Genomic DNA, 13,020 nt, shown 5'->3' on the forward strand with positions numbered 1-13,020 from the left:
ATAGATAGATAGATAGATAGATAGATAGATAGATAGATAGATAGATAGATAGATAGATAGATAGATAGATAGATAGATAGATAGATAGAGAGATATATAGATAGATAGTTACGATCGCCCCTGAAGAGGGCTTGTAAACCTTTTAATCAAACTACAGATAGCAATTTTGGAGATAATTCAATGTAATCAAAATACATTTCGTTATTTTGGAGATAATTCAATGAAATTTGGCACATGATCGTCTATAGTGCCAGAAACAAAGTCTTTTGAAAATGGTTAATATCTGTCCGCCGCTTTTAAGTTCCAGTTCCAGTTTTCCAGAAAGCTGGAAAACCTAGTTCTATACTAGCCATGATGACCCTAGCCCTCAAGATTTGACTTAAATGTCTACATATGACTTAAGTATGTATAGCTGAGGCAAAGTACAATACAAATTAAATGCTTTATTATGAAAATTAAAACACATTTCATTGTTGTAACAGGTTTAGGGTATTAAATAGTCGTTCTCGCCTGATTATTATTATTTTTAAATAAATTTCCTACATTATTATCTTTCTAATAGAAATTTTTAGTGTAAACATAAGGGAAATAAAACAAACTAATTACAATAAAATGACACATTATTTGTATATAACTGAACCCGCATTCTAAATATTTCTGTTAAATTTTTTTAGGTCATAAACGAGAAAATGAATAAATATACTTTTAGGTTTATAACACTGTGTGTTATGATAAACAAGTGCCATGAAAAACATACCAAATATGTAGGATAAACTAATTTGCAAATAAATGTTATTACAAACACTGCTTTTAAAAAAGACTAAGGGATTTCCAGTTATAATTGCTTCCGTTGGTAATTTTTTTCTCTATGCTACATCATGAGTTTACTATATACATATATGTTATGAATATTTTATGCATATGTGAAGTTTTTTTTTATTATTTTTGCTTCAAATAGAGATGTTTTCTTTTGTGTGTGTGTTTTTTTTTCTAATTATAACAACACTGTGAAATTAAATGTTAAACTCATACATTTATTTATTTGTTATATGCTTTGTTATTTCTATTATCATAATTCCAACATTCTGGCATAAATTAAAACAAAAGACTTAAGATACCAAAGCTTTGCCTTTTTTACCTTGGCATGTTTTAAAACTCCTTTTTTATGCTTTACTATTTCACTATTAGTTCTTAGCTATTTATTTAGCATTAAGTTCTGCAGTTAGTTAGTTAAAGATATTTTTAAACCACAAATATTTTATGTTTTGCTATTACAAACCGTTACTTCATTAGAATTACTATGTTTTTGCTTAGACAAGCTGTTTGTCTGGAGAAAAATACATACATATATTTAAGACAAAAAAGAAGTTACAGTTTAAGGTATATTTAGCCTTATAGAAAGGTTTTTTTCTTTATATAAAAAAAAGAAAAATTTTAATTTGAACATGATATTTCTAACGGTTAGAGTGCATGTTTTTAGTTAAATACACAGACACATGCTATTTAAATGCATATTTTATTAAATTATATTTTAAATAAAAAAACTTTTTATAAAGTTATATAATGAATACAACCGTAAACTTGTAGATAACTGCTTTAGATTCGAAATCATTGTTCTCCTGATTCACCACAAGTCAACATATTAAACATAAATTTAAAATATTTAACATTTAATTTAACTTAATTATAACATCAAACATACTTTTCAAATAAGTTCTTAAATTCATTGAATCTCTTCTTGCTTTCACATAAAATGTATAAACATTTTTTTTTTTGCTGGATCATATTAAACTATCTAAATTTCAACAACATTTCATATTAAATTGGAGCACAACTAATTAAATTAAACTGATGATCTGTAAAAAGTAACAGACTTCGAAAAAGAAAAATAATTTAAAAGAAAAAAAAAATATTAAAAAGAAAAACTAACTTTACTAGAAACAACTATAAAATGTATCATATTTCACTTGCCGTGCGAAAACTAAAGAAACAAAAAAAAAAAAAATCTGCAAACAACTGCCTTTAACAATTCCTGATGGCATCACAGGAATGAAAATACACATACATCTTAAATACAAAAAAAAAAGAAAAACAAACGAAAGACTTAAGCTACAAACTTGATTTGTTAAGAAAACATACCAAACAGACAGACCAAAGAAGAACAAACTCTCTCAAACTAATAAATTGTTAATAACTGTTGCTGACCGTAACCCAGTACACTATAAAGATATATGTACATATACATACATACCAATATTCAAGAAAATATAAGCAGATCTGTTCTTAATGTTGGTTTAAAACAAATACTTTAGAATGGAAAAAAATTAAGAAAGAAATATTTGTGAAAAATGTAATAAATATGTATGTCTGGAGGGCTTTGTGGTAGTAATAAAAATTCTTTGAAAGACAGTTTTTTGTTTATTTTCTTTGTTATGCATGATTTACAGCTTAGTTTTAAAAACAAAAGACCACATCTTTATACAATTCAAATGAATAGATGAATAGTTATAGAGTTGGGCTATGTGAAATAATAGACCAATTTCCAACAAGCTTCGTCTACGGTACCATTATTGATCATGTACTAACTAACTAACTAACTAACTAACTATCCAACTAACTAACTAACTACCATTATTGATCATGTGCTAACTAACTAACTAACTAACTAACTAACTAACTAACTAACTAACTAACTAACTAACTAACTAACTAACTAACTAACTAACTAACTAACTAACTAACTTACTAACTAATTAACTAACTAACTAACTAACTAACTAACTATCTATCTATCTATCTATCTATCTATCTATCTATCTATCTATCTATCTATCTATCTATCTATCTATCTATCTATCTATCTATCTATCTATCTATCTATCTATCTATCTATCTATCTATCTATCTATCTATCTAACTAACTAACTAACTAACTAACTAACTAACTAACTAACTAACTAACTAACTGACTAAGAATTTACACAAGAACTGGCAACATTTGAGAATAGTTTCTTATATATACGAAATTTTCAATTTAATTCATAATGAAAGTCTGTCCTTTTCTTCGTACGAAATTTTCACATTTTATCTCCAATAGTTTTCCAGATAAGCGAGTTTTTGTATTTGGATGGTACCACGCCCCTACTTCTAATCCGCCTTCTTTTTCCTTAAATCATCATATTGACACTAAAGTGGTTCCGGCGCAATTTGAGGACTCAGATATACTTATTTAATATTTTCTTCATATAGAAGGCGCCACGCCCACTATAACCATTCCGCATATGTTGTGTTAAAATAATCTTATGGATGTCAAAAATGTCCATACAAAATATGAAGACTCTAACTGCTGTACTTTATGAGATATGTGACTTTCAAGACTAAGTTTGTATGTGGGCGTGGCACCCCCCGCCCCTCTTCAAATTTCGAAATAAAAAGTAGCCTGTAGTTCCTTTCAAACATACAGAAAGACACTGTGAAAATTTCAAGAAAATGGGTTCGGCCGTTTATCCGTCTATACATACATACATACATACATACATACATACATACATACATACATACATACATACATACATACATACATACATACATACGAACACAGATTCATTATTATGTATATAAATATTACTCCAAACATTGATTTAAATAAAGTTTGCATCAAGTTTATGGATAATGGATGTAGGCCGACAAAAATTTTCAACATTTTGGATAGTTGGACATTTTGATCATACATGGTTTCATTAAAATTAGTTAATTAATTATAACTTTTTACTTATTGTTCCTAGAAAAAATTTTCCAAGGGATTTTAGAAAGCTATTTCTTCACTGTTTCCAAAAAATGTTTGGTTTAAAATTTTTTCAAAATATCCCATTATTTTGCTCAAAAGAAATCCTTTACAATTCGCTTTAATAGGATGTCTAAAGGAGTTTAAGTATTTAAACTCTAAATTACACAGACATTGACTCTAACACGCATAACTGACTTAATAATAGAAACATTGTGACAAAATTCACCAGAAATAAATTAAACAAATTTTTTTTTACAAAATTTTATAGCGTTCGGTTTATTTGTATTTCCATAAAAGGTCCTCATCAGAACGCTTATAATGACAGTGGTGAAAATCAAGTTCATAAGAAGCTACCGATCTGTTCACAATAAACAGTATGGTAGTTAAATTGAAAGTCATAAGAATAAAAATTCTTTTACCATGATTTCAGAATTTAACCTTCGTAAGAAGTAGAAATTACTCGATGGAAATACTGAAAAAAAGAAATGATGATATAAACACAAGCTTGTCATAAAGGAGGGATGTTCTTTTTATTTGATTCCGAATTCACTACATCAGTGAGTCATTCTCAGGAAGTAATTTGTATGTTCTTTTTTGTAATATAAAATTCAGTACAAAAAATATACTTAAACAAAATTGGATTTTTTCGTTTCTTTGAATGTCAATAAACATCACTTTCGCAGAAGGTAAACAAATTTACTTAGTGCTTCTTTTAAAGTAGTGATAAATGTTATTCTTTGGGAAGTACTTAGTTTTATGTTTACTGTTATTAAGCATAAACGAGTTTAATAGAATTCAAAATCTCACTACCAAATGATCGGTGTAGTTCGTTATAAACAAGTTTTGACCATTTTTTTGAAGATCGGTTCATAATTGACTTTTACTCTTTTACAAATTCTTTAGAGCTCGGTCAATTGTGCCTCTCCAAAGGGATTTATTAACCTTATTGTATAAATATGAAAAACGGTTAGGAAATATCTAAAAAGGATTTCGTTTCATTTTTACAGTGCAACTATCAACATAAAGCATTTATTTATGAACACAAACATATGAGTGTCAGATAAAATTTACTTTGACATGCATATCCATGTTCGAGACCAACCAGACATGTTTCACATGGAAAAAGAGTTTTATTTCGATTTTTTTTTTTTATTTTCTGTCCAACATACTACAGAATATTCCAGCACGTAAGTTGAAATGAATGTTTAATGATATTTTTTAAACAATTTTCCTTAACACGTTGAGAATTCTCAAATTGTTCGGAAGGCATAGAATACATTCATATGGTATGTATGAATAAATATGACCAAACGAAATGAATCATGCAATATTGCATTGGTCAGAATATTCATTGTCTGTAGGCTGGTTGCAAAATGAAATTTCGAGCAGCAGCAGCAAGAAGAAACAGAAAAAAAGACCTCACAGATTTCTTTTAGCAGACAGATAAAACATATTAACCAAGTGTTGTTTAGTTAAATGTCTTTGTAGTTGAGGAAAACACAAAAAAATATAAAATTGCTGCAGTTGCTGAACATAATGATGCTAAAGATGATGATGCAGCACATTGTATATTCTAGTTGCAACCAACTGCAGAAGCTTGTAATTAATATCAGTGCAAGCTCATCTATAGACGAGACACCAATAACAACAATAGTAAAAGAAAGAAAAAAGGAAAACTGAATCTTAAATGGAGTTTGGATTATTCTAGACACATAAACACTGTTGTTGTTAATATATTGCAACATTTTGCCGCATGCATCATGCTACCAGGCAATTTCAATTCACTTAACAATGTTTTGATGATAAAGTAATGTTTTCTTCTCTTTTTTTCTTCTTATTATTATTATATTTTCTGTTAAATAATCACCTTGTTATATTGATGTAATAAATGTTAATTAATGTTATAATCTTTATAATTTTAAACACACTGGTTTTTTATCGTTAGGCTTTTTTTCTTGATTTTCTTTTTTATTAAATAATTAAGTTCTTAAATTATTTTTTTTATTATTTTAGTGCTTAATAAACACTTTACACACTTGTTTCTTAAATTATTTTCTTTTTTATTTAAAACGCTTCAATAAATTTTCTTTGAATTTACAACAACAAACTTTCAAAAACATAAAAAAGAATTATTTTTTATTTCCACCAACACATACACACAAAAAATTATTTATTTTCTTTTATTTTCATAAAAATAAATTCTACCAGTAAGTTTCCGTTCATGCGTTCAACGATCTTAACCCGTCTTATTCTTGTTTACAACTGACTGTAAATCATGCATGCTGCAAAAGTTTCTTTCCTCTTGTTTGTACTAAGCAACAACTACAACAAATCGAAAACCGAAAAAAGATTTTTAGTTTCTGCTGTTTGTGCTTGACTGGTAGAAAGTTTTTTTCTTTTCTTCAGTTAATTTTTGCCGGTAGTAATGTGGCCATTGTACGCCTGAGAGTTTGGCTGACCAAACTGCTAAAATGTTCTTTATTTAACTTTTCCTTAGCTTTAAAAGAGTACTTGCTTGCTTATAAGAGAGATTTTTCTTAGAGATTAACTAAATGACTCTTTCTTTTCGTGTATTTCTATATCAACTTCCGAAAGTCATTAAATTTGATTAAGGCTTAATATTGTAGATTATTGATGATCAGGTACAACACTCCCTGAAACTGAAAAAAAAACTATTTGGCATGAAATATATGTTTTACATATAAGAGATCGATACTTATAAATAAGGAATTTATTGAGGATTGACTCATTGAATTTGAATCATCTCTAACTTTATCATAATTTATTTAGTCTTAGTCTAGTCTTAGTCTAGTCTTAGTCTAGTCTTAGTCTAGTCTTAGTCTAGTCTTAGTCTAGTCTTAGTCTAGTCTTAGTCTAGTCTTAGTCTAGTCTTAGTCTAGTCTTAGTCTAGTCTTAGTCTAGTCTTAGTCTAGTCTTAGTCTAGTCTTAGTCTAGTCTTAGTCTAGTCTTAGTCTAGTCTTAGTCTAGTCTTAGTCTAGTCTTAGTCTAGTCTTAGTCTAGTCTTAGTCTAGTCTTAGTCTAGTCTTAGTCTAGTCTTAGTCTAGTCTTAGTCTAGTCTTAGTCTAGTCTTAGTCTAGTCTTAGTCTAGTCTTAGTCTAGTCTTAGTCTAGTCTTAGTCTAGTCTTAGTCTAGTCTTAGTCTAGTCTTAGTCTAGTCTTAGTCTAGTCTTAGTCTAGTCTTAGTCTAGTCTTAGTCTAGTCTTAGTCTAGTCTTAGTCTAGTCTTAGTCTAGTCTTAGTCTAGTCTTAGTCTAGTCTTAGTCTAGTCTTAGTCTAGTCTTAGTCTAGTCTTAGTCTAGTCTTAGTCTAGTCTTAGTCTAGTCTTAGTCTAGTCTTAGTCTAGTCTTAGTCTAGTCTTAGTCTAGTCTTAGTCTAGTCTTAGTCTAGTCTTAGTCTAGTCTTAGTCTAGTCTTAGTCTAGTCTTAGTCTAGTCTTAGTCTAGTCTTAGTCTAGTCTTAGTCTAGTCTTAGTCTAGTCTTAGTCTAGTCTTAGTCTAGTCTTAGTCTAGTCTTAGTCTAGTCTTAGTCTAGTCTTAGTCTAGTCTTAGTCTAGTCTTAGTCTAGTCTTAGTCTTAGTCTAGTCTTAGTCTAGTCTTAGTCTAGTCTTAGTCTAGTCTTAGTCTAGTCTTAGTCTAGTCTTAGTCTAGTCTTAGTCTAGTCTTAGTCTAGTCTTAGTCTAGTCTTAGTCTAGTCTTAGTCTAGTCTTAGTCTAGTCTTAGTCTAGTCTTAGTCTAGTCTTAGTCTAGTCTTAGTCTAGTCTTAGTCTAGTCTTAGTCTAGTCTTAGTCTAGTCTTAGTCTAGTCTTAGTCTAGTCTTAGTCTAGTCTTAGTCTAGTCTTAGTCTAGTCTTAGTCTAGTCTTAGTCTAGTCTTAGTCTAGTCTTAGTCTAGTCTTAGTCTAGTCTTAGTCTAGTCTTAGTCTAGTCTTAGTCTAGTCTTAGTCTAGTCTTAGTCTAGTCTTAGTCTAGTCTTAGTCTAGTCTTAGTCTGTCATTGTCTAGTCTCGTGCAAAATTGTTTGCCTATCACATCGTCAGATAGTAGTAGTTTACTGAAGGTTTTTCAATTAAAGTACAACAACTGAGGGAATAACGATCTTATCAAGATTTCAAAAAAAAACACTTTCTGGAATGATATTTTAAAACAAGCCCTTGCAAAATCTCAAAAATCTAAACAATTACAATTTAATTAAAAAATATTTAATTCTGAAAACATTCTATCCCACACAGTTAAAATATAATAAAAGTTTTAATATGGAAAAGACTGAAGAAGTCGTTTTACAAAATATCAACAAAACTATACTTAAACTGTTCTGTAAACATCATTTTGAAAACATCATTTAGTGGGTGAAAGTCATGTCTTGTTAAATGCTAAAAATTTTGTTTTCTTCTTTTGTTGCTACAAATAGAATGACTATTTTCTATTGTTTAACAAAAAACCGAAGAAAAAAAATTAAAAAAACAAAACCAGCACAAATTCCAAAATAATAAACATAAACAAAATTACTCCAGTAACAAATTATTAGAATAAAATTCAAGTCCATTTAAAATCAAACAAACCAAAACTCATTCACAACCACTTAGATGGTAAAAATAAAAACGCCAACATACCAACTACTACAACTTATTTTCGATCATGATTGTTTTCTTTGGTCAGTTCTTGTATTGTTATTTATTTTTTTGGCCAAAATCATTCAATGTTAAATGTTGACTGTCTTAACTTGGTCAGTTGTCCAAAATGACCGGCATTTCACAATAATTGCTAATGATAGTTACATTTATTTTATGAGTTTTTTGTGGCATGCTTTTTCTTATAAAAAAACATAGAAAAATATAGACGAAAGTTATATTTGGCTAAAATAAAGGGCCATCATTTGGTTAAGAAAAGCTTCCGCTGGCTAAATGTAGACAAAACCGAAAAATTTTAAGTCATTTTATATGAAACTAAAACGACACAATTCTAATAATGACGGCCAATTATTGTGAAGGAGAAAAAGTAATTTCACGAAATCAAAATAGTTTACTATAAAAGATAGACTATTATTTACTATGGACTCAACAGATTCATTATAGGGATGAACAGATAGATTATAGACTGGATAATAGACTACAAAGAGGACTATACTATTAACCAGACAGTATATTAGATAACAATATACTAGACTATAAAATAGACTATAGACTAGACTATAGACTAGACTATAGACTAGACTATAGACTAGACTATAGACAAGACTATAGACTAGACTATAGACTAGACTATAGACTAGACTATAGACTAGACTATAGACTAGAGTATAGACTAGACTATAGACTAGACTATAGACTAGACTATAGACTAGACTATAGACTAGACTATAGACTAGACTATAGACTAGACTATAGACTAGACTATAGACTAGACTATAGACTAGACTATAGACTAGACTATAGACTAGACTATAGACTAGACTATAGACTAGACTATAGACTAGACTATAGACTAGACTATAGACTAGACTATAGACTAGACTATAGACTAGACTATAGACTAGACTGTAGACTAGACTATAGACTAGACTATAGACTAGAATAAAGACTAGTCTATAGACTAGACTATAAACTAGACTATAGACTAGACTATAGACAAAACTATAGACTAGACTATAGACTAGGCTATAGACTAGACTATAGACTAGGCTATAGACTATACTATAGACAAGACTATACACTAGACTATACACTAGACTATAGACTAGACTATAGACAAGACTATACACTAGACTATAGACTAGACTATGTACTAGACCATATACTTGACTATAGACTAGACTTTAGACTAGACTGCAGATTAGACTATATACTGGACTATAAACTAGACTATAGACTAAACCATTGACTACAGGCTGGACTATAGAATAGACTATAGACTAAACTATTGACTAGACTATTGGCTAGACTATAAACTAGACAATAAACTAGACAATAGACTAGACTATGTATTAGACTATAGATTAGTCTATATACTAGGCTGTAAACTAGTCTTTAAACTAGACTATAGACTAGACGTAGACTAGAGTATAGTTGAGATTATTGACAGCTTTGTGATACTTAAGATTAAACTATATTCTATGTAACTGTTAGTTAATGAAACTGCTGTTAAACTTAAAATGCAGCTTATGTATTGCATACTTTTAGGATAACTTTTCTAAACAATTTCTAAGACAGGCTTCCCCTAATAACATTTTGAATATAATTTGTATTCTGTTTTAGTTCTTTTTTTGTATTTTCATATACTCTAGACATACTAATATGTCAAAGTTTGTCGAGTTACTAAGGTACAGCTAAATACAACTACACTCTATATGTATATTCAGAAAGTCGGACATTTTGAAAAATATCTACACATTACTATTATAAACATACTTGTTTTGAGTAAAAACAAAGAGAAATAAAAAACGACAAAATATTGGTGTCTACTTACAGGTTCACTAGGAAAAGCCAAAAAGCAGGCATTAAATTATAACGACAAAATAGGTGCAAAAAAAAAGAAGGAATAAATCGAGCCGATGTTAAATTTGCAAAAAGAAGAGTAAAAAATAAACGAAGCTTATTTTTGGGCTTTACCAGCTGAGTGCGAATAAAATACAATAAACAGTTACTCGCAGGACTTCAAAACGTAAAGGTTTATTAAAATGTGTTGAAAATATTTCGCAAAACTTTTAAAAATATAATAACAATAAAAGTAGCAAATGGTATTTTTAAAGAAATAATTATTAAAATAATTTTGTAGAAAAAAAAAATAAAAAAAACAAATAAGTTTTTTTATTTCCACTGACAAATTTTTATTAAAATATCTATCGCAAACATTTAAGTTCATTTATTAAATCAATATTTTATATACAAAAAATAATTAAAAACAACTTAACATAACGAAACCAATATATATGAAAGTCATTCATATTGTATAAATAAATTTATTATTATTTTTTTTTTTTTTTTGGCTACAAAAAAAGTGTCATAAAAAAATTTATATTTTTTGGTGAAATATTCTTGAAAGAACGAACAAAAAAACGCAAATCTTTATTACTAAAATATAACAACAAAATCATCATTTAAATTGAACATTTTTTTTTATAATCAAATTTATACACCTACAGGTTTTGCTGTCGTCTTTTTTAAGATTTTAATTATTAATTTTTAAATAATCCAAAAAACAAAAACAAATGTAGAAAAAGCAACAAATTATTTGTGGTAAGTGTTAAGAATAATATAAAAAATATAAATTTAAACAAAATCTATTAATTATAAGGTACTGGCTACAATCAAGTGGTTTATGTTGATGGAATTTCTGAAAGTAAACTGTTGTGGAAAAGATCAACCAGATAGATTAAACTAGTCTATAATCTAGTCTATAGTCTAGTCTATAGTCTAGTCTATAGTCTAGTCTATAGTCTAGTCTATAGTCTAGTCTATAGTCTAGTCTATAGTCTAGTCTATAGTCTAGTCTATAGTCTAGTCTATAGTCTAGTCTATAGTCTAGTCTATAGTCTAGTCTATAGTCTTTTGATCTATTCTATAGTCTAGTCTGTAATGAAGTAGATCTTTCACAAAATAGTCTTTAAGGTTTAGTCTAGTCTTATTGTTTATAAATTGATTGTCAGTCTATTAATTCAATTCTCCTTTAATTTATGTTCTTATTTCAGCAATTAACAAAGATGTTGCTTCCACAACTTACTTCCACAACATAATTGCTGCAATGCATACAAATCTTTAACAGAGAAACAAACGCGTTTGCGTTCAAATTACAAAGAAAACTATTACTAATAATAAGAAATTTATGTTTCCAACACACATTAATTATTAAAACATAAAAACATAAATATACTTAATAATTGCCACAAACTCTTGAGAAAGAGCTATATGAACGCATGACGCTGTAAGCCATGATGTTTTAAAGAACATGCGTAACCCTGTGACATACATTTCGAAAAGAGAGAAAATCAACAACAGCAACATCATCATCAATCGTCGATAATTATATGATTTATTTGTTTATCTATAATCATTTGGACGCATTTATTCAGGCAATTTATACATTCATTCATAACATTAATCACCAGCTTGTTGAGTAAAACCATCACCAACAACCGGCGCATGCTCACACGCTAACACGCACAAAGCAACGTGCCCACGAACCTACAAAGAAAGAAAGAATCCAAAACATTTTTCAAACCCTCATAAAACGTTTCCCCATCAAGCAGTCGGTCAGTAATTCATTCAGTCAATTGGTTGTTTGGTTGACTCATCAATATGACTCTGATTAGTTGCTTTAATATTCTAACGAGTTTAGCTATTTTAATAGTCATTCTACCATCTCAGTTGGAAGCTTATTATACGCCAAATACCGGTAAGAGGAATTTAATGCTTTTTTGTTTTAAATTTTAAATTCAATACGCTAAACTATGTGTGTGATTTGAAATAAAAGATAAATTCTATTAATATTTTTTAAATTTGCCAAGTTTTCTATTTTTGTGCCAAAAGCAATTTTTTGTACAAATGTTATTCTATGCTAATGATGTTGTTATAGCTGCTGCTGGTTTTGCTATGCTGCTGATAAAGTTGTTGTTCATATTTGAATTCATTGTCAATATATTTATTGGATTAGTATGTTAAATGGTTTGTTTTCGTTATTAATGATTTATTATGTTTTTTAAGGTGTAAATTTACTAAACAGTTTAGAACTTTCGTTTTTTCTTTCCAGTTGAATTATTGTTATTGGAAAGCGTTCAAATTTCAAATTCAATTGTCATTTATGCCAAAGATTTGCATATGAATGAACGAATGAATGAATGAATGAATGAATGAATGAATGTAGGTTAATTAATTTACTAAAAAAATAGATTTATATAGACTTTTTAGAGGAAAAAGATATTCCATTTGAACAAAAAAATCATAAAATATAAGTTCTATGAACCTTTCATAAATCTACAGTCTAGTCTATAGTCTAGTCTATATTCTAGTCTATATTTTAGTCCATAGTATAGATTATAGTCTAGTCCATGGTCCAATCTATAGTATTTTCTAAAGTGTGGTGTATAGCATAATGTATAGCCTATAGTCTAGTCTATACTCAAGAATAGTCTAGTCTGTAGTCTAGTGTATAGTTTAGTCCATAGTCTAGTCTATAGTCTAGTCTATAGTCTAGTCTAAAGTCTAGTCTATAGTCTAGTCTATTGTC

At 28.7% G+C, this 13,020-nt stretch overlaps 1 long non-coding RNA gene across 1 annotated transcript in view; it reads left to right on the forward strand.

The window, feature by feature from the left end:
* Positions 1-12,177, forward strand: part of LOC124420080 — a 21,673-nt gene extending 9,496 nt beyond the window's left edge. The window contains exon 2 of the long non-coding RNA XR_006941017.1: positions 11,486-12,177. This is a non-coding gene — a long non-coding RNA (uncharacterized LOC124420080). The remainder of the gene's footprint in view (positions 1-11,485) is intronic.
* The last annotated feature ends 843 nt before the right edge of the window (positions 12,178-13,020 follow it).

This window comes from Lucilia cuprina, chromosome 2 (assembly GCF_022045245.1).
Source record: "Lucilia cuprina isolate Lc7/37 chromosome 2, ASM2204524v1, whole genome shotgun sequence".
In the NCBI taxonomy this organism is placed as follows: Eukaryota; Metazoa; Arthropoda; class Insecta; order Diptera; family Calliphoridae; genus Lucilia; species Lucilia cuprina.